Source organism: Alligator mississippiensis, chromosome 4 (assembly GCF_030867095.1).
Source record: "Alligator mississippiensis isolate rAllMis1 chromosome 4, rAllMis1, whole genome shotgun sequence".
Classification (NCBI taxonomy): domain Eukaryota; kingdom Metazoa; phylum Chordata; order Crocodylia; family Alligatoridae; genus Alligator; species Alligator mississippiensis.
The window spans coordinates 40,357,106-40,378,990 of record NC_081827.1 but is presented as its reverse complement, the minus strand read 5'-3'; the positions used below and the strand labels follow the sequence as shown (position 1 = coordinate 40,378,990).

Here is a 21,885-nt window from a genome sequence, read left to right as displayed (position 1 = left end):
GCCCTCAGACTTATTTCTTATGAAACTCATCAATACAAAAGCTATGGACAGGTGTGCTTAGCATTTGTCTCGTGCCATAACATCTTTGCATCCAGCCTTTGCCCATTTAGACTGCAAGTTCTTGGAAATGGGATCAAGGTTTTTCTGTGTGTTCTGTAAAGCTTCAGGCAATTAATTGGTACATAACTATCAATAATAATAAAACATCATAAAAATGGAGGGAGAACGGGATAAAGATAGGCAAACAGTACCCATCACCACACCAGCTATTCAAATGGGATGCAGGAAAGTTTTTAAACCTCACCAAACCCTTAAAATAAACAAACATTAGTGGGCCTTGACTCTGGCTCTGGCAAGCTGTACACAACGTTTAAAGGTGAGGGCTTTCTATTGATATCCTTCCACTGTCTCTGAGGACAGCCAGAGTCACAAACACAGATGAGAATGTGAGCTGTGTGGAGAATAGTTTGAGTCTAGTGTTTACTTTAGATTTTGATCCAACTATGCTAGAAAGTGCAGCTTCAAAAGTTTTGGTATATATCAAAATACTGTACTCATTGCTTAAAAGGACATTAGTTCTGTATGCATGTTAACTAAAAGTATCTCTGTTAAAGAACCATGGAGTGTGAGTGTAGTGCATACGTTGTGAAAATCTCTGCCAACATCGTCAGCCTTTTCTTATTCAATTTGAACACCCTACTTTTGTACCTTTTTTTGTGGTCATTTTCATAATAAGGTTTTAAGTATTGATAAAGCATTATTTAATCCACACCTGAATGTACTGGATGCACTCCCTAAACTATTTTCAAGTTGACTGATACTGCAAGGTACTGAATATTGCATAAAATGGAAAAAAAATGGAGCTTAGGTCCTAACTGCAATGAACTCAATTCAATCTTTGGTCTAAAACACAAAGCCAACTCTTCCAGGATCTCTATCAGGTGAGTTCTGAATTCTTTAGTGATATATTTACCATCTGACTTCTTGTCCTGAGCTTGCATTGAAAATAAAACCCAGAGCAATGCTCGATTTAGTTTTGGGATATAAAGTTATGATGTGACAAAATGTTGTTTAAAGAGCAGTAAACCTCAGAGAGAGAGAGAGAGAGAGTGTGTGTGTGTGTGTGTGTGTGTGTGTGTGAGTGAAAGAAGTTTTATGTATTTAAAGCATTCTGAAGCAATATAGAACATCTTGAATTAACATTCCAAATTTCATAAGTTTGACGAATGAATATAGTTAAATATGTGCAACCTAACTATAGGTGGTTGAGCCCAATCCACTCGAGTAGGTCGGGGACAAAAGGGTTCGGGCCTTTCCTCCTTCTTCTGTCTCTCCCTCTGTCGACAGAAACACACCAGGGAGGCAGTGAGATAAGAAAAATCGCTTTACGTACTATTTTAGGCAACAAACTCGTACAGCTGTATCAGGAATCTAGTTCGCCGATTCCTTGGGAGCTCTTGAGTAAACTTAGATGGTATACCAAATCATGATGGGGCCGTCCAGGTTTTTGCTGACGTGGGACCTCCGGCGAGGGTGATCGGTCCTCTCCGATATTACACGGGTCCCGTCCCCCCCCCGTTGTTTTGGCGCACTCCCCTTTTTAACCGGGCCGTGTCTGCCCGCCTCCTGCCAATCAGCACGGGCGGGAACACTGCTAACCGCGCCCATCACTCCTCCTCCCCATGCTATGAGCACAGCTTGCTCTCACGTTGGTGTTTGGTCATATCTTTCTCATTTCTTTACCACAAAATATATAATTACATTTTTACAAACAGTTTTCTTTTTTTTAAGGTAAAGGTTAAAAAGGAAGTCTGAAAACAACCCTGGAGAATACTAACTGCAGTGAAGAAAAACTAGTGTCAAGTGAGTGTAAGTATTTTTCTTTTTTACAAGTAGAGTAAATGTATAACTGCTAATGATTTGTGTTCAGAAGCCATAGAAATAACTTAGTGAATTAGCAAATTATGCCAGATTGAAGGGTTATTATTTATGCCTGATGCACCTAAAATTCCCATACAGTTTAACGCTCAGTTTGTGCGTACTAAGAAAGCTGGATCAGGATTTAATTGTATATATTAGTCTTAGATAAGTTTAACATTTTATAATGTTAAGTGCATCTGTGTTTGTATAAAATGTAAGTATAAATGTTTTATGAAAGGTATGCATACTTAAGTACTATTAACATGGATATTTGCATCAGAAGAGGCAATCTTAGGTTATAAATGTCCATTTAAAGTAACTGTTTAAACACCAGCGAGGAGCCTGAGGAGCCTTAAGTCCTTTAAGGAAGATGCATTTTTCATTATAAAGACGATAAGTCCTGTTTGACTAGTGTTATCAGTATATCATATATGTACTCATATGCACTGCAACTTTGGCTTTATCATTGGGAAAAATTGCATAGTTGTTTGAAAATGTGTCTTAAAATAAAATAAAATGCCTAAAGTTTTGGGCTAAGCTCATTGCCATTCACTGGAGGTCATTCTTTTCAAACTTCAAGTCCAGTAGTTCTCCATCATTAAGCTAGGAGCTCTACTTCATGTTTTAAACCCTCTTAAAATTATTATCTTGCCCTTGTCACGTAATAATGTGAATAACTATTTCCCACATTTGTGATTAGTTCTATTCCAGTCCCCATTGAAAGCCTGTATTATTTTTTCCATAACTCCTTTCTCTAGAGTATGCGATATGGGTGGACACTGTCTAGATAGCATATGTACTGTATACAAACAGTTTCTTATGCTCTCTACTAGATAAAATCAGAACTAGTAATCTGTTCATTAGACACTACTGCTAATGGAGATTCTCCGTTAGCTTAAGTTTGCTTCTGAAAAAGAAATACTGAGTTACTTGTAGCCTGACTTCTCACCATGGGAGGTTTAAGTAGCTATAATGTGCCGGATAATGATAACCGTGAACTTCTTGCTGCCACGGATTTGTTCCAGCATTTTTATGTACTACATTTTTCCCACGATCTTGCCTCCTGTTTCCCATGGTCTGCCTCATGAGACTTCGGAGCAACTCAGTAAGTCTATCCAAATGGTCTATAAAGTATAGAATATATTGCCACCCTGCTTTGTCTTCTGCCTAACTTAAAACTAATAGGTCTAACTACCTGTTTTATTTTTTAAAGATACTAATTTATATTCCATGGGAAAAAGTCCTGCTATGAGTACCTGGCAGCAGAAGAATACCTGCTAAGGAGGTTTATCTTTAGGCTGCAGGCTTTTCAAATCCATGTTATTGACTGTTTAACTGTAGGATGATAACTTTCATTGACATGCCTGTGTCTGTTGTTATTAGGATCAACTTAAAGTAAGGTAGTGAGATTTGACAGTGTGATACATATAGGAAAGTTCTGGTGCCCTGAATGTCCACACAGAACCCACTAGATCTTGCATAAAGACTATGCAGAGTTTACCACTGAAATGAACAGATACAGGATTAAATCTTAAAAACCTCCCGGCATATAGTAGGGGGAAAAACCTGGAAGAATTACTTGAAGGTAATATATATTTACTTGCTCAAAAGTCCTGGAAATCTGGAGTTAAATCAAGTCTTTATGAAGACCCTATCTTAGCTAATGATATTTCCTGGCAATCTGAATATATGTATGGGTGGTGAGCCCTCGGTGTGGACTCCTGTTGTCCTGATTCAGGCCTCACCTAAATTTCGCAGGGAGATGCATCTTAAAAACATTAAATATATCATTCATGAATGTTTGGCAGTAGCTATATATTCAAGCTTCTTGATCTATGGGGATACTAGCTAAATCTTTTTTATAGCGAGCGTTTCAACTAACACTTTTACATTATGATTGACTGAATTACTTTTCATTTCAATCTCATCACCCTACTCTATAACTGTCTTGGGAAACTTGGGAAAATGCAATGTTTCCTTTTGCTTTCTCCTACGTATTAAAAAAGGGGAAAGCTGGCGTTTTAAAAGTGAACATGCAACAGGCATAGGCACCTTTATGGAGAAGATTTTAATTTAAAAAAAAATAGCTTTCCAGCTAGAATTTCACTTTACAAATGTAAAATTGTATGCTCAGGAGTAAAAGGTGTTTTCAAGGTTTTCAAGGTTCGGGTATACTGTTTTATGTATGCTCAGGAATAAAAGGTGTTTTCAAGGTTCGGGTATAACTGTTTTACACTTACCATTACTATGTTGGGCATATTCCTTGATATGTTTCATCTATGCGTTTCAATACAGATGAATCTTTATTACCTTAAACTTTGACACATATCCTAGAGCCCTGATGTACCTTTAGTGCACTAAAATTTGAAATGTATATTCCTAACCATTCAATTGAGTTACTAATCAGCCTGTCAATGTCTAGGATACTTGGAATAATAGTGAGATAGCAGATGTTTGAAGTGGGAAACCTCTTCGTATCCATTAGTTTTCTAAAACTAGGTATCTAGAGGTCACATTGCACTTGGCTTTACGTATACACATTTGTCTGGGGCAGATGGTCCCTGTCCCAAAAATTTACAGACAAAATGGACAAAAAGAGACAGTCAAAGAGGTAAGAATGAGATAGAGAGGAAACAGTAGTTCTCCACAATCACTGTGGTGGTAACAAAGCTAGAAATAGTACCCTAAGACCAAGTTCAGCCCAGTGACCTTTCCCCCTTTTTCTTTCTGCCCATAGATCATCTTTTCTATACGTTCAAATTAACCTGTAAAATGACTCCTTGTTTTAGTCAAGAAACATGAAAAATAGGATTTGGAACCATTATAATAATATTGTAGTGCAAGAGGATTTTTGGTTTTGATTATTTTAAAGCTGGCAAAGTAAAATATACCTCTTAAGACCTTTCATTATTTTCAGACTGTGCTCCCAAGTGGAGCCAGAGACACAAGATGGTAGGTTGGGGGAATAATATTGCTTCACTGTGCTTTTTCCTCTCACAGCAGAGTTCTTCTGCATGTGATGAAAAGGTAGAAGGGCATGATAAGAGTGTGAAAAAATAAAGTAGTAGGGCTAGCTAGGGAAACAGGACAAGATGGATGAAGGACCAAAGGAATAGAAGAGTGGTAACTACTCGCACATTATGTTATGATTGTGGATGGTGTGGTTAATGTGGGTACAAGGAAGAGAACTGTGTATGTAGGGTTCTGGGAGCAGGCAGGAAGTGGACAGAACACAGGAACCCTGAATTGGGAGGAAACACAGACAAAAAAAGATGCTGGAATTAGTCTCTTGGTTTAAATTTTGTAATAATCAGATGTCCAGAAAAAATATTGATAATATCTCAATTTTTCCTACTTGTTCTCATAGTTATTTAAAGTTTATATGCACAGACCTGAGTGGAATGTAGGTTTTGGAGCAGAGACCAGGTTTTCTCATGTTTTCAGGCAAAGGCAAGCCTGCCAGTGACCAGATCCTTATGTTAGAATTCTTGGCATCTACATGAGGCATTACTGCTGAGTAGGCTAATTAGTAAGGATCCTGGTTTTCTCCGATTTAAAAAAAATCACAAATTCTCTGATAAAACCCCCAAAATCTATTATTAAAATGAAATGCTGAGATAGATAGATAGATAGATAGATAGATAGATAGATAGATAGATAGATAGATAGCAGGGCTGGGGGGCTGTGGCTTGGGATTGAGGGGCCTGGACCTGTGTTCTGTGAGCTAAGGGGGCAGTGGGAGCTCTGATTGATAAAAAACCCAAAATCAAATAATAAAATTTATAGGTATTTAGAATGCATCTTATTATAGTGATTGAGATACTGGTAGGTGGCCAAATTGCTTTAAAATTGTAAATATGTCAATAAAAATTGTGTTCAATTGACATAGATAGATAGATAGATAGATAGATAGATAGATAGATAGATAGATAGATAGATAGATAGATAGATAGATAGATCTATGTCAATTGAACACAATTTTTATTGACATATTTACAGTTTTAAAGCAATTTGGCCACCTACCAGTATCTCAATCACTATAATAAGATACATTCTAAATACCTATAAATTTTATTATTTGATTTTGGGTTTTTTATCATGGAAAATCAGAGCTCCCACTGCCCCCTTAGCTCACAGAACACAGGTCCAGGCCCCTCAATCCCAAGCCACAGCACCCCAGCCCTGCTGGTGCCCCTCACTTGCCCCTACAGCCCCTCGCTCCCCCCCTCCCAAAGACTCCCAACCCTGCTGGTGCCCCTGACTCCCTCACCCATAGCCCCCAGCTGCCAGGGCTATGAGGCCAGGGACATGGGTCAGCAGGTCCCTGCTCCCTGCAGCAGCACTCAAGTCCTGGCCGCTGCTTGTGGGAGGCAACGGGTGCTGCAGAGTACCAGAGCATGGAGCCTGGATCCCCCCACCTCCTCAGCCAGCACAGGCCCTGACTCCAGTCCTGCCCAACTCACTCTCTTCCTCCCTATGGGGACCTCAATCCCACCTCCCTCCCCTGCCAGACATACATGCATATGGCACCCCCTGCCTGACCACCCTCTTCTCACTCCTCCCAGCTTCTTGCAAGCTGAAACTCTGCCAGCCTACAGATGTGCTCTTTGCAGAAGTGCACAATCTGTGGATTTCTTCATTTAAAATAAAAAATCTGCATTTTTCTTAGGTAAAAGTGGAAATCCACGTTTTTTTCTGTGGGAAATGAAAAACCCAGACCCTGGCTAATTATCTCTACAGTAAACATCTTGGCATCTATACATGCAGAGCTTTAGGCTGGAGTAAAATAATAAACTTTGCAGCAGAGTAGAACTGCACTAGATACTATCTTACAGTGGAGAGATTTACTCTGCTGCAACACATATGTAGATACTGATGGGGATAAGCCCACATTAGAGCACTGTTGTCCCCCAGCCAGCCCCTCTGCAGCACGTTGAGCCAGGTCAAAGCAGCCTCGGCCTGTCAGGCTGACCCCCTGTCCCCTTGCTGGCTGAGGCTCCTCTGACTTAGCTCAACATGTTATGGTCCCAGGCACATGTGTAATCACAGTATCAGATAAACAATAAGTGCCAGAGTTTATTGCATCACAGTAATATGCGTGTGTGGTCCTCTGGAATCTAGGGCCCCAGTAAAAGTTCTGGAGATGAACTGTGCAGCAGCGGTCATTGACACTTTTGTCTCATCACCTTGTACACACTTCCTGCTCTATTTTCTTCTTTTTTGCTGTTCTTTCCTTTTCCCCTGCATTGCAGTCGAAGCACCTTCTTTCTCCTTTTCCACCTGCTCTTCCTCTCCTCTTTCTCCTGCTTTTCCTTGGCTGTCAGAAAGGGGGCAATGAGAATGTGAGAGTTCTCAATTCTGGAGTATCAACATCAGATCAGTCTGTAGCCACCAGTAGAAGAGATTACAGGAAAGTCCTGCATAGTGAGCATTCTGGGGCTGGAGTATGCTCAGTGCAGGTGAGCATTTTTGCTGCCACCCTCTAAATATCTGTGCATATGTGTATGCTTCAGGCAGATTTGGAGGTTTATTGATAGGGACAGTAAAAGGCCAAATTAATATAGTTGTTCAAAGGCATGGAGTTGCTTGCGTTCTGCAGTGAAACAGTTCAAGAAGCATGTTCTGGATAGGAAAATGGCATTTTCCACTTATTTACCTCTTCCTATATCTTTACCCACCTTATGTAAATGTTTGACCAGTATAACATAAATATTACAACATCTTTAGAAATATTTTACATCACGAACTACATATGAAAATGTAATATATTTTGCACATGTGTTTGGCTCTTCCTCTTCTGTGAGGAGTGAAGCCTATGCCTGTTTGAGAACTGTACTCTGGTTATCAACTCCTGAGCATGGCTTTGTTTAAGAAACACTGGTTAAGAAATACTTGCAACTGAGAGATATGAGCAGTAGAGCTTTTTGTATTCTTTTCTTTTTTTTTCAAGTTCATTTGAATTGAATTTTTTTCAAGTTCATTGTATTTGACCCTGGACTGGTAGTTTGGCTTAATTTGTTTTTTAAGACCCATTGGGAGATGTTATTGAAGAGAACCCAGATTCCAGAATACACAACTTATTTTATTTTGAGGACTCGATTCATATTTAATGTAATGCTGATCTGCACATTTGTCTATCACTCTAGTATTTTTGTCACATAACTTGTCAGACTGTATTCTGTTTATTTGGTACTTGACTCTACTAGACAAAACTGTATTCTGTTTATTTGATACTATTCAGACTGTATTCTGTTTATTTAGTACTTGACTCTACTAGAGAAAACAGTAGACATTTTTACCCATTTAGGAAAGGCTTGGCATCAAATTCAGCATCAAACTATCAATTTGCTTTTAATGCAAAATAACCCTTCCTTAATACCTGACACTTTGGCTTGCCAGTGTGCTTTGCCAATCCTGGCTGATACTCACAAAATACCCATTTCTAGAGTGTTATGCCCATTTTGTAGCTCAAGAAGCAGAAACAATGTTTAGAGTCATATTTTCAAATCTTAGTTATCTGATTGGCTAACTTGATTCTATGAGGTGCTGGACAGTCTTATCTACCATATTTTTAAGCTGGAGATCTGAGTTTTCAAATCTCTAAAATTTTAGGTAGTTGTTTTGTGCTTAAATATGGATTTCACTGTTGAGCCCATATCCCTCAAGTTTAAGAGCACTGATCAAACTGAGCTTCTGTGTACCAAACAGGAAAGCCCATCAAATCCTGGACTAGAACTCTGAATCCTTGGTTCCCAGCTAGGAACTTCAGACCCCTGGACCACTCCTCTCTCCATAGCTGCAGGCAAAGAATGATTTCTTGTTGGAGCAGCAAAAATTGAGGAATGTACAGAACATAAGCAAGTTTGGAAGGCTCTTCCTTTGAAGATTATATAAAACGGGGTGTGTGAGGGCTGTGCAGAGGGAAGGGTGCTTGAAATTGGAAGAAAAACCAGACATAATTATAGTTAATTTATCCACCTCCCACTGTCAGCTTGCAAATATAATGGATCCATTTGCTGTTTTTGGTGTCTTTTTTGGCTCTTCTATCCCCATGCTGTTGCGCAGTCAGCAAAATGGCATAAGTGGGCTAAAAGACAACTTCTTGGTATGCTGCTTAGCCATGACAAAAATAAAAAGAGCACTGTAATATCCAATAAATGCTGCACATTGAATGAAACGCATTTAAGTATTATGAAGCATGGTTTTAGTTAAAAATTGGCACTATACAGTGCCTCTGTCTTGAGGATCAACAGGCTGAGCTAACAATGTTACCACCTTCCACTGGGCATTCTCACTACTGCAGAGCAGGTGGGAAGCTAAATAAAACTGCAGCAAAAGGCTTTTGGTTGAGAGGTTTGTCACTTAAGGGAGGGAAAAACTCAACAAAAACGGGTCTCAACTGATTGAGCCGTATAGAGCAGGCACATACAACTGAATTAATAGGTGGTATTGTCCACATTTCAAATTCAAAGGACTTTGCTGTTGCCTAGCCCCCACTCATAGTGAATAAATGCTTCTGCCAAACACAAAGCCCAAAAGAGAGGGGAAGAGAAGGATTAAAAAAAATGTTGACTTGCACATCCAGGGTTCGTGTTCTTGCCCTGTGGTCTAATGGTCAGTCTGCTCCACTAATTCCTGTGTGTTTTTATTTTTATAATATCAAGCAGTTGAACTATTAATGTAGGCTGGCATTGAAAGAATGTATAGCGATTCAGCATTAAAGAGCAGACAACTTCAGGGAAATTTTGAAGCAAAATTTCAATGCATCTTACTCTGGGGTGGGACTGTTACATACTAATGAAAGGTGAATTAGACAGGAGCAAAGCATAGACCTAATGAAATTAGATAGGTAAATGAGGATGTAGCAGGATAGAATTTCAGATTAGTCTTTCAAGTTACTTTTTTTTAAATTGAACTGTCACTTTGCTAGTTAACTAATAATTATAGGTTCATTGAAAGCCTGTATTCCCCCTGTTCCCCCCCGCCCCGACTCTTTCTCTCTCCCCCCCCACCCTAAATTTGATAGAACAAAAACTTTTTCTTGCCCATAAAGTTCCTTTCTCATAATCTATAGTGAGACGGGAGTGGAATGCTATAAAGTTTGTTAGCTCAATAAGTAAAGAGGCACTAAGTACACTCTTTCATAGACCAAACAGATTATAATGTTCATTTCTGACGCATGATAGATCTGACACCATGTTTCTTGTAGCAAATCAGGAGCTTGTTGAATTAAGAATATTAAAGCTCTTTATAGCAAAAAAGTCAGTGTTTTGTTGAACCTTCAACATTTTCTCTGTAGAAAATTGATGAAATTGATTTTAGATGTTAAATATACTTTCAAAAGAAGTCCTGGCTTGTGGCTGTTTTCATAAAACCATGATTTTTTTTTTCACATTAAAATGCAATTTTGGAAGATCTAAGCACCCAGAGTAAACTCCAACATAACATTTTTTTCTGTTGTTTCTCCTCTTGATGGAAGGACCATAATCTCATTTAATACTTCATGCTCACTTAAATGAATCTTTTACACACACTATTTGGTATCACACTTAAATCTCCATGAAGCTTTGTTCTAAGATGTTATGTACCTTTTTCTCTACCTATTTTTAACTCCTGGGCAAAAAAAATATTCTCAACTGACCACTGATGTTCGAGTCAGAGTAAAACCAAATCTTTTTGTTTCAGACAAGTGTGAACAAATATTTGTAATTACTAACATGGTATGAGTCTGGTGCTTTTTTTATTTATGATCGCTGCTGTTGAGTACTACAACATTTGTGCCAGAGGCATAGCAAGGCAGCCTCACGCTTGGGGCAGCCATGGTACCAATGGTGGCAGCAGTTTTCGGCTTCTCCAGTCCCCCTTACCCCCCACAAAAGATGGTACCCAAGGCTGCTGCCCCAATCACCCCTCCTCAGTTTCACTACTGATTTGTACTACTGGTACAGAGGAAGCATGTGAACATGCGATGCCTACTGTGATAGTGGGATTACTAATAAATTAATTATTTATGAGTCCCATTCACTTTGGGGGTAATTCACCACTGTCCTGCCCACAGGACCCAAGGAATCCAGATTTGTGTGGAGATCTCTGTAGGGGCTGAAAGGACAATACAGCCTCCTTCCCCTCCCCTCTCCCTGCTTCATGGCTTTCTGTTGCAGCCTGCAAGCTAAGAATAATAGCCACCGTCACGCTGCTACCCTCTTATGTAGAGCTTTCAAACACTGGATCTCCATAATCTCATAAACTATATTCCAAACCCTATACCACTAGCTTATTTGGGTTAGGTGCAGAGACCCCCTCAGGTGCAAACGAGTTGTGGAGACCACTTAAACCTGGCAGTTTAAGAGCTATAGAGGGTTTGGTTGTAGGCCCCTCTGTACATCAGACTATTTCAGCCTTTTGTTTTACTATGGATATTTAAGTGATTGTTTGATATGAACAGATGTGAACTGAAGCATTATAATGATAAATGAAAACAGCTTACATTAACATGTTGATTTGTTTGGGATATGCCACCTCCACTAGTCTTTGCCTTTGCCACTGCTGTTGTGCTAACAAACATGAGAAAAAGCCCTAGGCGCTCAGAATGTTACTTTTTTGTGCTGTTTATATGAATATATTTATAAAAGCTAGTCTATTCTCCTCCATTTACATTTAAAGTTATATTTATAAACTGTTGAATTAGTTCCATTAATGTATTTAATCAATGAGCATTCTTGCTGTTTAGGATTCCAACAAAGATTAAATTTGTGTCCCCTTTTGTAATCTTTACACCTATATTGTAACTTTTAAGGTAAGTACTCATTAAGTAACTCATTTATTATTAACCTTAAACATGTTTAGACAAAAAATTCTGTTATTTGAATATAGCTACATTTTCATATGTTAATAGGTTTCATACAATATTTAAATCTATTATTGTAACTTCTTAATTTTTATATGACAACTCTTTTTGGGTTAATGACCCAAAAACAGGAAAGAAAAAATATTTATATTTATGCACCTACATTATTGTTGTAAGGGTCTTCAGTCTTTTTGATATGTTATTTAAATAAATATATGCACTATTTATATCCTCACTTAAAATTTGGTTTCTTTCCATAGAAAAGCCTTAGTTTAATTTGTGGCTAGCACAAATGAACATAGAATTAAATTATAGTCTGCTGGAGTTTCTTGAGTTCAGAGATGAAGCATTAATCAGTGTTTATGAATGCTGATTATTTTTAATGGTGTCTAGAATTTTCCAGACAACTTAATTGATCAGCAGCAATATTTCTTCAGATTTGGATGTCTTTAAAGGCAGAGTAAAAATATACTGTTTTTTCTGAGTGTATCTTTTCAGCATAAGAAATATGTGAGAAGGAGAGTTTGTGGGAATAACCAGAAAAAAATATGTCAGTTTGAGAGTGGTGGTCAACCTGAGTTACCTGAAGGAAGATTTCTTTGTGGAAATACAGCATTCAGCAGTTATGGCCTGTATCATAAGAGCTGGGTTCCAGTTAAGGTTTGAATTGTGATGAGCAAAGCATAGACCTAATGAAATTAGATAGGTAAATGAGGATGTAGCAGGATAAAATTTCAGATTAGTCTTTCAAGTTACTTTTTTTTAATTGAACTTTCACGTTTCTAGTTGTCTAATGAGTTTGCCTATGTCTTCTGACTCCTTTTCTGTGAAGTTTCCTAATTTATCTCTCTCCTGCTTCCTCCAACATTTGATAGTGGAGTAGTCTTCCAAGGACAAGAGGTAGACATACCATTACTAAAGCAAGCTCCTAGTGAGGACATAGGATTTTCATTTACAATGAGTGCAGTGTTCTATGTTTGACCTCACCTGGTAGAACTCTATCTTACATATCTTTAAATTTTGTTTTCAACCTGTTTTGATGGGCCACGGTTCACTAGGAAGGATCTGATACTTTGGTTTCAGTCCTTCAAGGGCATTGTATGTTACAGCGGGGTATTAAATTCATTGCCAGTGAGGTTTGTAGAGCTCTGATATCATCTGTTTGTACTGGTCTGTTGGTTGTTAGGGGTGCTCTTGCTTCATGTTGCATCCATTGCAATTTTACAGTAGTGCTAACACTCATTACTAGGTAGAGTGCGTAGCTGTAATCAGACCTTGCTGCCTCATAGTAAAAAAAAATTCTCATCTGAGAGGAAAACGTAAGAGTTATCAAATTTAAAATGTGATAAATGTTGTTGAAACACTGTGCCAGTTGTATGCAGATTGCTAACCCAAGACCATTTGAGGTTTTTTTATTGACAATCTGAAAACTTTTTAACTGACATATTAAGGAGGTATGGGTTGGATGGATTGACTGTAAGATGAATAGAAAACTGGTTGGATCATCAGGCTCAAAGGGTAGTAGTCAATGGTTTGATGACTAGCTGGTAGTCAGTATCAAGTGGAGTGCCCTAGGGGTCAGTCCTGGGGCTGGTTTTGTTCAGTATCTTCCTCAATGATGTGGCAGATGGGATGGAGTGCACCCTTTTCAAGTTTGCAGATAACACCAAGTTGTGAGGAGTAGTAGATGCACTGGAGGGTAGGGCTAGGATTTTGAGAGACTTCAAGAAATTGGAGGATTGGACCAGAAGAAATCTCCTGAAGTTCAATAAGGACAAGTGAAAAGTCCTGCACTTAGATCAGAACAATCCCATGGACCAGAATAGGTTGGAGACCGACTATCTAAGCAGCAGCTCTGCAAAATAGGACCTGGGGGTTGCAGTGGGCAATAAGCTGGATATGAACCAACAGTGTGCCCTTGTTGCAAAGAAGGCTAATGGCATACTGGGCTGCATCAGTAGGAGCATTGCCAGCAGATCAAGGGGAGTGATTATTCCCCTCTATTTGGCACTGGTGAGGGTACATCTGGAGTACTGTATCCAGGTTTGGGCTCCCCACTGCAGAAAGGATATGGCAAATTGGAGAGAGAGTCCAGCAGAGAGCAACTAAAATGGTTGCTCATAAAAAGTTATGTCTGGGACATAACTTCTGAAGAGAGGCTGAGAGAACTGGGTTGATTTAGTCTGGAGAAGAGAAGCTTGTAGGGGGGCGGTAATAGCAGCTTTCAACTATCTGAAGGGTGGTTCCAAAGAAGATGGGGTTGGGCTTCTCAGTGGTGGCAGATGACAGAACAAGGAACAATGGTCTCAAGTTGCCACAAAGGAAGTTTAGCTTAGATATTAGGAAAAGTTTCTTTCTAGGGGGGAAGCAAAGCACCAGAATGGGCTACCCAGAGAGTTTGTGTAAACTCTCCATCCTTGGAGATTTTGAAGACCCAGCTAGACAAAGCCATGGCTGGGATGATATAATTGAGGATGGTCCAGCTTTGAGCAGGGGATTGGACTGGATGACCTCCTCAGGTCTCTTCCAACCCTAATTTTCTATGGTTCTGTGTGTTTTACATAATGTAAATTTAAACCCCCTCTGCCAGAGGAGGCAGTTTCAGACCATAGTAAAAAAGTTTGGAATTCAAAATTATTGGGCTGCTAACCCTGTTTGACTAAAGCAATGGTTTTACGTTGTACTGTCCCCATACTTGTGATCCCGTACTCACCGCTGTGCCTGGGTACCTTCGCCTGTACCTTATTTGCACCCACTCGCGCCCACCCCCCAAGCACAGATCCCCAAAGAAGGACTACTCTCTGCTTACCTACCACCCAGCCATGGTTACAGGCAAGTAGCATGTGGCGCGGGGGGGCGCGCACACGGGATGTATTGGGGAAGAAGCCACAAAGCCCTGAGAAGAGCTACCTTCAGTGTGCTGTGCTTCTGCTTGGATACCAGCTGGTGCTGCTGTGCTCTGTGCTTCAGCAGTGTGTTCAGCTTGTTCTCCAACCACCGAGCTTCAGCCAGGTCTGTGCTTTTATGGAGCTGATTTTACTTATTTATGGATAGCAAATTTTCTTAGGGAAATTAGGGATGGGCTTTTTTAGCCTGGTTATTTACAGGTTGTCTGTAAATTTACAGAGATCTGGCAACCATGCTGGGTGATCAGATGTCTTTAAACTAAAACATTTTCAGCATTGCAAACAGTAGTGTAACATCAGAATAAATCATAGAAGTCCTTTTCAGAGAGCACCAGCTAATATGTTTTATACAAAGATAGGGAGAATGTATGTGCACTTAATTCAGTTTGTTCTGTGCTGGCCTCCATTTTTATTTTACACACAAACCAGTTTAAGTGATCAGGAACCAGTTTAATCCTGTAACAGAACAGAAATTCAGTGCACTTAAACTGCTTTCAAAATGGTTGAAACTGGTTTGGGATAAACCTGGATGAATGTAGTATCAGACTTCACTGATTTAGGTCAAACCAGTTTATGGAACTTTTGTGCCAGATCCCCTCCTGATTCAACCTAACTCGCAGTCCTCACATCCCAGAATGTTGTGCAGCCATTGTGGGCTTCTCCCCCTCCCTCCCCCTTTGCCAGGCACAGCCCAACTAGGGGTCTGGAGATGGCCAGGGGGGCAATATTTCTCCCTCTCACTCCCTCTTCAGCTGGCCCACTGGCCAGGGAGGGGACATGGCCGGGTGATTGCCCTGGCTCTCGGCTCAGGTGGGAGAGAGTAGAGCCCCCACTGCGGGCTCCACCTCTCCCTGCCTCTGTGCTAGGCACAGCCCAGCTGGGGCTCAGGAACAGGAGGGAGAGGTGGCCATTTCCACCCCCATCCCACTCCCTCCTCAGCCAGTCTACTCCCTGCTGCAGAGAAGCCTACAGTGGAGGCTTTACTTCCCCACCCGAGCCAGGAGCCAGGGCAGTCTCGTGACCGTGCTGCCTCTCCAGCCAGTGAGCTGACTGAGGAGGGAGTGGGAGGAAAAATGGCCCCCACTGCGAGGGTCCAGAGCTTGGGGTGGGGGGTGCATTTCTTCCCCACACCCTTCTCAGCCTGCCTGCTGGCTGGAGAAACAGCATGGCCAGGTGATCATCCTGGCTCCTGGCTTGGGTAGAGGGAATAAAGCACCCACTGCAGGTTGCACCCTCCCCCACCACTTCCCATGCCGGGCACAGCCTGGGTGCAGGTTTAAATTGAGGGGAGGGTGGCCATTCCCCCCCCCTCTCCACAGCTGGCCTACCATGCTTTACTCCCCCTGCCCAAGCCAGGAGCCTGGGCAGGAGCCTATGTCTTCTCCCTGGCCGGTAGGGTGGCTGAGGAGGGGCTGGGGGGGAAATGACCCCACTGAAGGCTTCTCTCCCTATTCCAGGCACAGCCTGGCTGGGCGTCCGCAGTCAGGTGGGGGGGGGTCCCCCCCACTCTGTCCTCCTCTGTCTGCCAGCCTGCTGTCTCGGGAGGTAATCACCCTGGCTCCCAGATGCAGGGAATCCCTCAATGGGGGCTTTACTCCCCCTGCCCGAGTCAGGAGCTGGGGCAGTCACCTGGCCACACCCTTTCCCTGTCTGGCAGGTCAACTGAGGAGGGAGTTGGGGGGGACAGGGGCTCCCCCCGCTGTAGACTCCCCCACTCTGCACCTGAGGGGGCTGGGGGGCTGGAGCTGGGGGGGGTGCTGTTTCCACCCCCTACACTCCCTGCTTAGCTGGCCCACAGGCCATGGAGTGGGTGTGGGTGGGTGATCACCACAGCTGTGGTCAGAGAAGAGGGAGAAATGCCATACTGGGGCCTTTCACCTATCTCCCTGCTCCAGGGGAACCCTGGCTGGGGATCCGGTGCCAGGTTTTTCCCCCCTACACCCTCTGCTCAGCTGGCCCAGACTGAGGAGGGCGTGTGCCTAGGGGGAGCGGCTCTGGGCAAGGAGAGAGAGGGTAACAGCCCCCTGGAGCCTTTCTCCCTTCCCCCGCACCAGGGAGGCCCTGGCTGGGGGTCCAGTGGGGGTGGTTCCCCCCATCCTCCCCTTAGCTGGCTGGAGGCTGACAAGGGGGCGTGCCTGGGGGAATTGCCCATCTCCTGGCTCTGTACATTGGCCAGAAGGCTGGAAGGTGTGCTCTAGTGCCCGGCCCCCACCCCCCCAGCCCCTGGTATGGGCCACTAGAGGGTTCTGTCTGTCTTTCAGGTCTGCAAAGTGAATGTCAGTTTGCTTCCTTATTGGTTCAATCTAGGCAATTTACAGAAACCTGCAAAGATTGAATCGATTCAGCCTCAGGCGTTTTGTCTGTCTGTACTTAGTTTGAGAGGTTTTTCATGAAATGAAAGGACTGCCCGAAGGAATTCGAATTGGCAGAACGCAGTTTGCTCCTTCCTTAGAGGCCTGTAGCAGGACAAATTGAGCAAGGAAGGTGTGTGGTGAGAGCAACAGGGGAATGTGCTGATTCGTTTCATTCCCATCCATGTGACATTCTACATGCTAAGATGTCACATCTGACCTACTGTATTTAAACCTACTATCTAAAAATGTTTTATCAAATAAAAAAAATCATTGTGACAGATAGCGTTCAGCCAGTTGGATTATGGACTTTAGCTTGCGTATAAATATTGGTGAGTTTAGTATTCAGTCTGGTTTCTGACTCTGTCTGTTGAGCTATGCTGCTTGACAAAGACATGCATCTTTTTGCAGGGGAAGAAGTATTACCAAAGGAGTTCCGAATCAAATACTTGGTTTTACTTGAAAGGAACAGCCAGTGAAGACATGTCTGAGAGAGATACTACAGTCACACAATCTACATTAATGTAAATAACTGTTTGAAAAGTTTTTCTTTCAACTGTCAAGTACTTGGAACATGAAAATCAGAAATCGGTATAGACTGGCACTGAAGATAGATACTCTATATACTATTTCCTAATGTCCCTGTATGTCAAGATTTAGAAACAATTTACAACACTAAATTAGTTAACTCATTATCTTTAATGACTATGGAAACATAAAAGGCAGCGTAGATTTGCTTCTTACAGACTTTGATTAGTCTAAAAGGTTCAGTTTACCCTGCCTTCTACTTGACTCGGACTAACATAGCTAACTACATCTCTCTAACCAAAAAAATAACCAGCCTATGCAAAGGCAGGCATCTTCCCATGAAAGGAGGGTAGAGTGTGACAGACGGACTGGGATTATACACAGATGTTTTCTGGAGGCAGCCTGCCTGTTGGCTCTGATAATGATGAAAGATGGCACTTCTGCTCCAAATCCAGGTTACCTTCTAAAATTCTGTACCTTCTATGCCTGCCTAAGAGTGTTAAGCATGTAAGAGGTTAAGGATCTTTTATTTGATCATTTGCCTTTATTTTGGCAAAATTATCAAAAAAAAACAACCTGTTAGAAAAATTAAATTAGCATTTATCTCTAGTGGCTGTGCCCATTGCTGTCTGACTCACTTGATGAAAACAATACTCTGACCTTCTGAAAAGGTAAAGGAAAGTGATTTCATCCTACTACTAGACAGACTTCAGTCCTCTTCTGAAGTCTGTGAAGCAGCTGGTGAAAGGTGCTGTGGTCACAGACGGGGCTGAATGCTGAGTTTGCACAAGGTATAATTAAAGTCACTTACTACATGTTTACATTCAAACTTTGATGCGTGGCACTTGCAGCATTATTCTTTCAAGTTCTTTGCTGGAACTGAACTGCCCCCTCCCCTTTTTCTGTCAATATATGTTGATGTCTCTTGAGAAGCAAGAAAGTCTGACAGCCTGCATGTTTATTGCTTGTACCTATCTTCTGGGTTTCCTTATTTTGTATTTTTAATATTCCTACACATGAACAGTGAGCTATGTAGCATTGCAAACTACAGAAAAATATGGAAACAGAACCTTTTTCTTAAGGCTGTGTCCTTGGGATATATACATCAGAGTATGCAGGTGTTAGACTGGGGATGGTTAGACTTTGCTCTAAGTTCTTGATTCTTGTCTCCCTTCATTTGCCTTTGCTGACAATATATAAGCACTGGGAAGTGCAAATTAGCATAAAATGAAGTCATAAGGGTAAATCTTATTAAAATTGTTTCTCTATCAATGTGTGTGTGTGCATTCTCTGTAAATTAGATTACCAGTGCTTTTTCACAAGGTTAGCTCGTTTGCATTATGAGTGAAAGATTATTTTATACACCTGAATAAAGACCAAGTTAAGCTGTTAAATGCAGCTGTCAGAAATAATTGGAAAACTTCTGGTTTGTGCCTTGATTTGAGGGCTGTCTGTCAACCTTCCTTCATTTTTATTCTGGATAAGTAAACATCTGTTCCCTGAAGGGATCAAAATTAGAGTGGAAGTACCATATTATGCCTACTTCAATCAGTGAATTCTTCTGGAATCCCATTGAAGTTGAGATTCTGTTTGTAATAAAGATAAATATCAATATATGAAAGAGCCAGATCAGGAGAGTGAAAACTCCTGGTGTCTTAAAAATGTACTACTCTGGTTCTGGAATTAAGATTTTGGAAGAGCCTCATGATCTGCAGAGCATACAGAGAACATGCATAAATCTTTGGGGAGTTGTGTTTAGAGAGGAGTAACTTGCTCTGTGGAGAGCAAGCCAGCTCAGCAAGTGTGGCCTACTGGTGGTATTTATGGCCTTTGTGGATAATGGAAGCAGAAAGGAATTGATCTGGTTGAAGTAGTGTTAGTGGGGTTTTTTTATAAATAACTGAAGAAGCCTGTGCATGGCTAATTGGGTGAGGAGAGTGTAATTCACAGAAAATCAGTAGCAGTGGGGTATTATCAGTCTTTTGAGAGGATCCATTTGTACCCCCAGGAGACTGCAAGGAAACATCTGAGCATAATAGAAAAAAAATTACCATGTGTTATTGCTTGCAGGAAGTAATAGAAGGGAAGACATCTAACAGCAAGAGATGTACTGTACAATATGACCCACTCTTGCTCTTTGTAACATAGATATCCAGGAGACAGAGCAAATCCATGCTATGATGAGAAACTGCTCAGGACTAACAGTGATACTTTTTAGGGGTGTGCAAAATGGGCCATATTCAATTCGGATTCAGCCCGAATCGGGGACGGTGATCCAATTAGTTGATTCAAATCACTGTCCCAATTTGATTTGGCTGAATCCAAATCTGAAGATTCGATGCTGATTCAGAGAATCAGCAATTCGGCCATAGACACAGCTTTAAATGCTTTTTCTACATAATTCAAGGTAACAGGCACGGCTCATAAACGCTACAATTGTGGGGCAGATGGAACATCCCACAGGAGCACGGAACCCTTGCCAAGGCTGGGGAGCATCCCACAGGAGCCCTCACCAAGCTGGGAGTGCTTCTGGTCCACTTCCGGTTTGCTACCGAGCACGCTGGGGACACCCCCCCGGCACTCCGGTGGGACACTCCATCCACCGCATGATCTCAGCATTCACGAGCTGCCTGGTACCCTGAGGTATATAGAAAAAACATTTAAAGCTGTGTCTATGTCCAAATCATCGATTCTCTTTGAATCTCTCCAAATCAATTTGGAGGGTGCTGATTCATTTCAGAGAGATTAAAGTGTCTCCTGATTCAATTTGGATTTAGAGATTCGGCCACCAAATCAGGCCGAATCTCCGCTGAATTGAATCAGCGACCAAAGTTTCACACAGCCTTAATACTTTTAGCGCACAAAAGGAAAAGGAATAGAAGATAAAACAATGTATGCAGTACTAAAGACAAAAATTGGGCCTCTCCTACACTTTTCCCAATGTCAAGAAATTTGTTTCAAGAAACCTGAAAAAATAGCAGTAAGGAGCAATGTGCATCATGAGGTATATTAAAGAATTAATTTAGTGATTTGGAGTAAGAAAATAAAAGAAACTAACAAAGGGACTGGACATGATAAGGGAAGCAGGAGCAAGAGAAGAGACAATATCTTGGAACTCTTATTTGACTCCTTTTAAAGGTGTCTGTGAGTATATGCTCTTCCTTAGTAGTGACAAGTTCTCATAGCTTTGTAGCACTGGTACTGTTAAAGAAATAGTTGCTTGGAGAACCTAAAAGCAGCTGGTAGCTAATGGGTAGGGAATCTTAAATATGTTTGATCACCTGGGAAGACCATTGAAAATGCCACACCTGTGTTCAGTACCGGATAGTAGCTACACTATGAAACAACATACAGATACGTATTTGGCAAATGATTTGCCAAATATATACATAGCTTTACATAGGGACATTGTTTGCAGAGTCCTAATAAAGGAAGAAATACTGAGGTGTGTGTCATTTGCACTTATTTTTGTCATTGATACTCTTTTATCAGTGAGTAGTAATATGTTGAATAAGCAGAATGGGGCTTCTTTTTGAACATCATCTCTACAGGTAATCTTGCAAAGTGCATAGTTATTAGTTTCAGGGCAAAATACAAAGGTGACAGTTGACAAAATATTGCTTACCATCTTGAGTAACTAATTGCATGGGATGGTAAATTTTTGTTAATAAATAAGAATTGAACTAGTCTGTTAACATTTTTTTTAGTATGTATCAACCTTAAGAGATGGGTGGAAGTCACAGTGGTTTATGTGGTTGAAAACACACACACACTTTCATAATTAACCACTTTTAGTAACATGACTGAATATGTTAAGGGGGTGGTGGCATAGAGAGGTGTCTGGAAATTGTGCAAGTCACAAGAAGCTTAACAGTATCAAGGAGTCTGAGTATGAGGTGAATTTGTTCATGTCTATATGATCTGAGCAAATGGGCTTACTGTATGCAAGTGGGCATACAAATGGAGAAACATAAAGGTATGTGGGATGAACTAATCTCAGAGCTTTTGTGTATAAAATGTCTACCAGTGCTTATACGCTCTTACTGAAATGTACTGCCTGATGACAGAAATGTCGATTTCTTGGTGGACTTTGACATATCTGACCAGAGAGCAGAAGTATTGGTGTCATAGAAGATTGTTAGTTTATTTCTCTGTATATGACCGTTCTAATTTGGAGCTTGCCAAGTTACACAACAAGTAGTATCGTGAAAGAAGACAAGGTATCATGATTCTAAAAAAGTATATTGTAACTGTATATTGCTTAATATTTTGTTTTCACATTTGGGTGGATTTAATTCCTTTGATTTTCTGTGAAGTATATTAGCAGAGTGTA

The 21,885-nt window shown here is 41.1% G+C and overlaps 1 protein-coding gene across 7 annotated transcripts in view; it reads left to right on the top strand.

Annotated features, from left to right (window-relative positions):
- PLXNB2 (plexin B2) overlaps nucleotides 1-21,885 on the top strand; it is a 345,929-nt gene that overhangs the window by 194,421 nt on the left and 129,623 nt on the right. For 4 of the 7 annotated variants that reach the window (XM_014601042.3, XM_014601043.3, XM_059725913.1 and 1 more), the window contains one exon: nucleotides 1,792-1,869. The exons of 1 other annotated variant lie outside the window; for it this stretch is intronic. The gene's annotated coding sequence lies outside the window, so the exon portion shown is untranslated. The remainder of the gene's footprint in view (nucleotides 1-1,791; nucleotides 1,870-21,885) is intronic. 2 more of the 7 variants (XM_019491747.2, XM_059725914.1) reach the window with 1 other exon arrangement.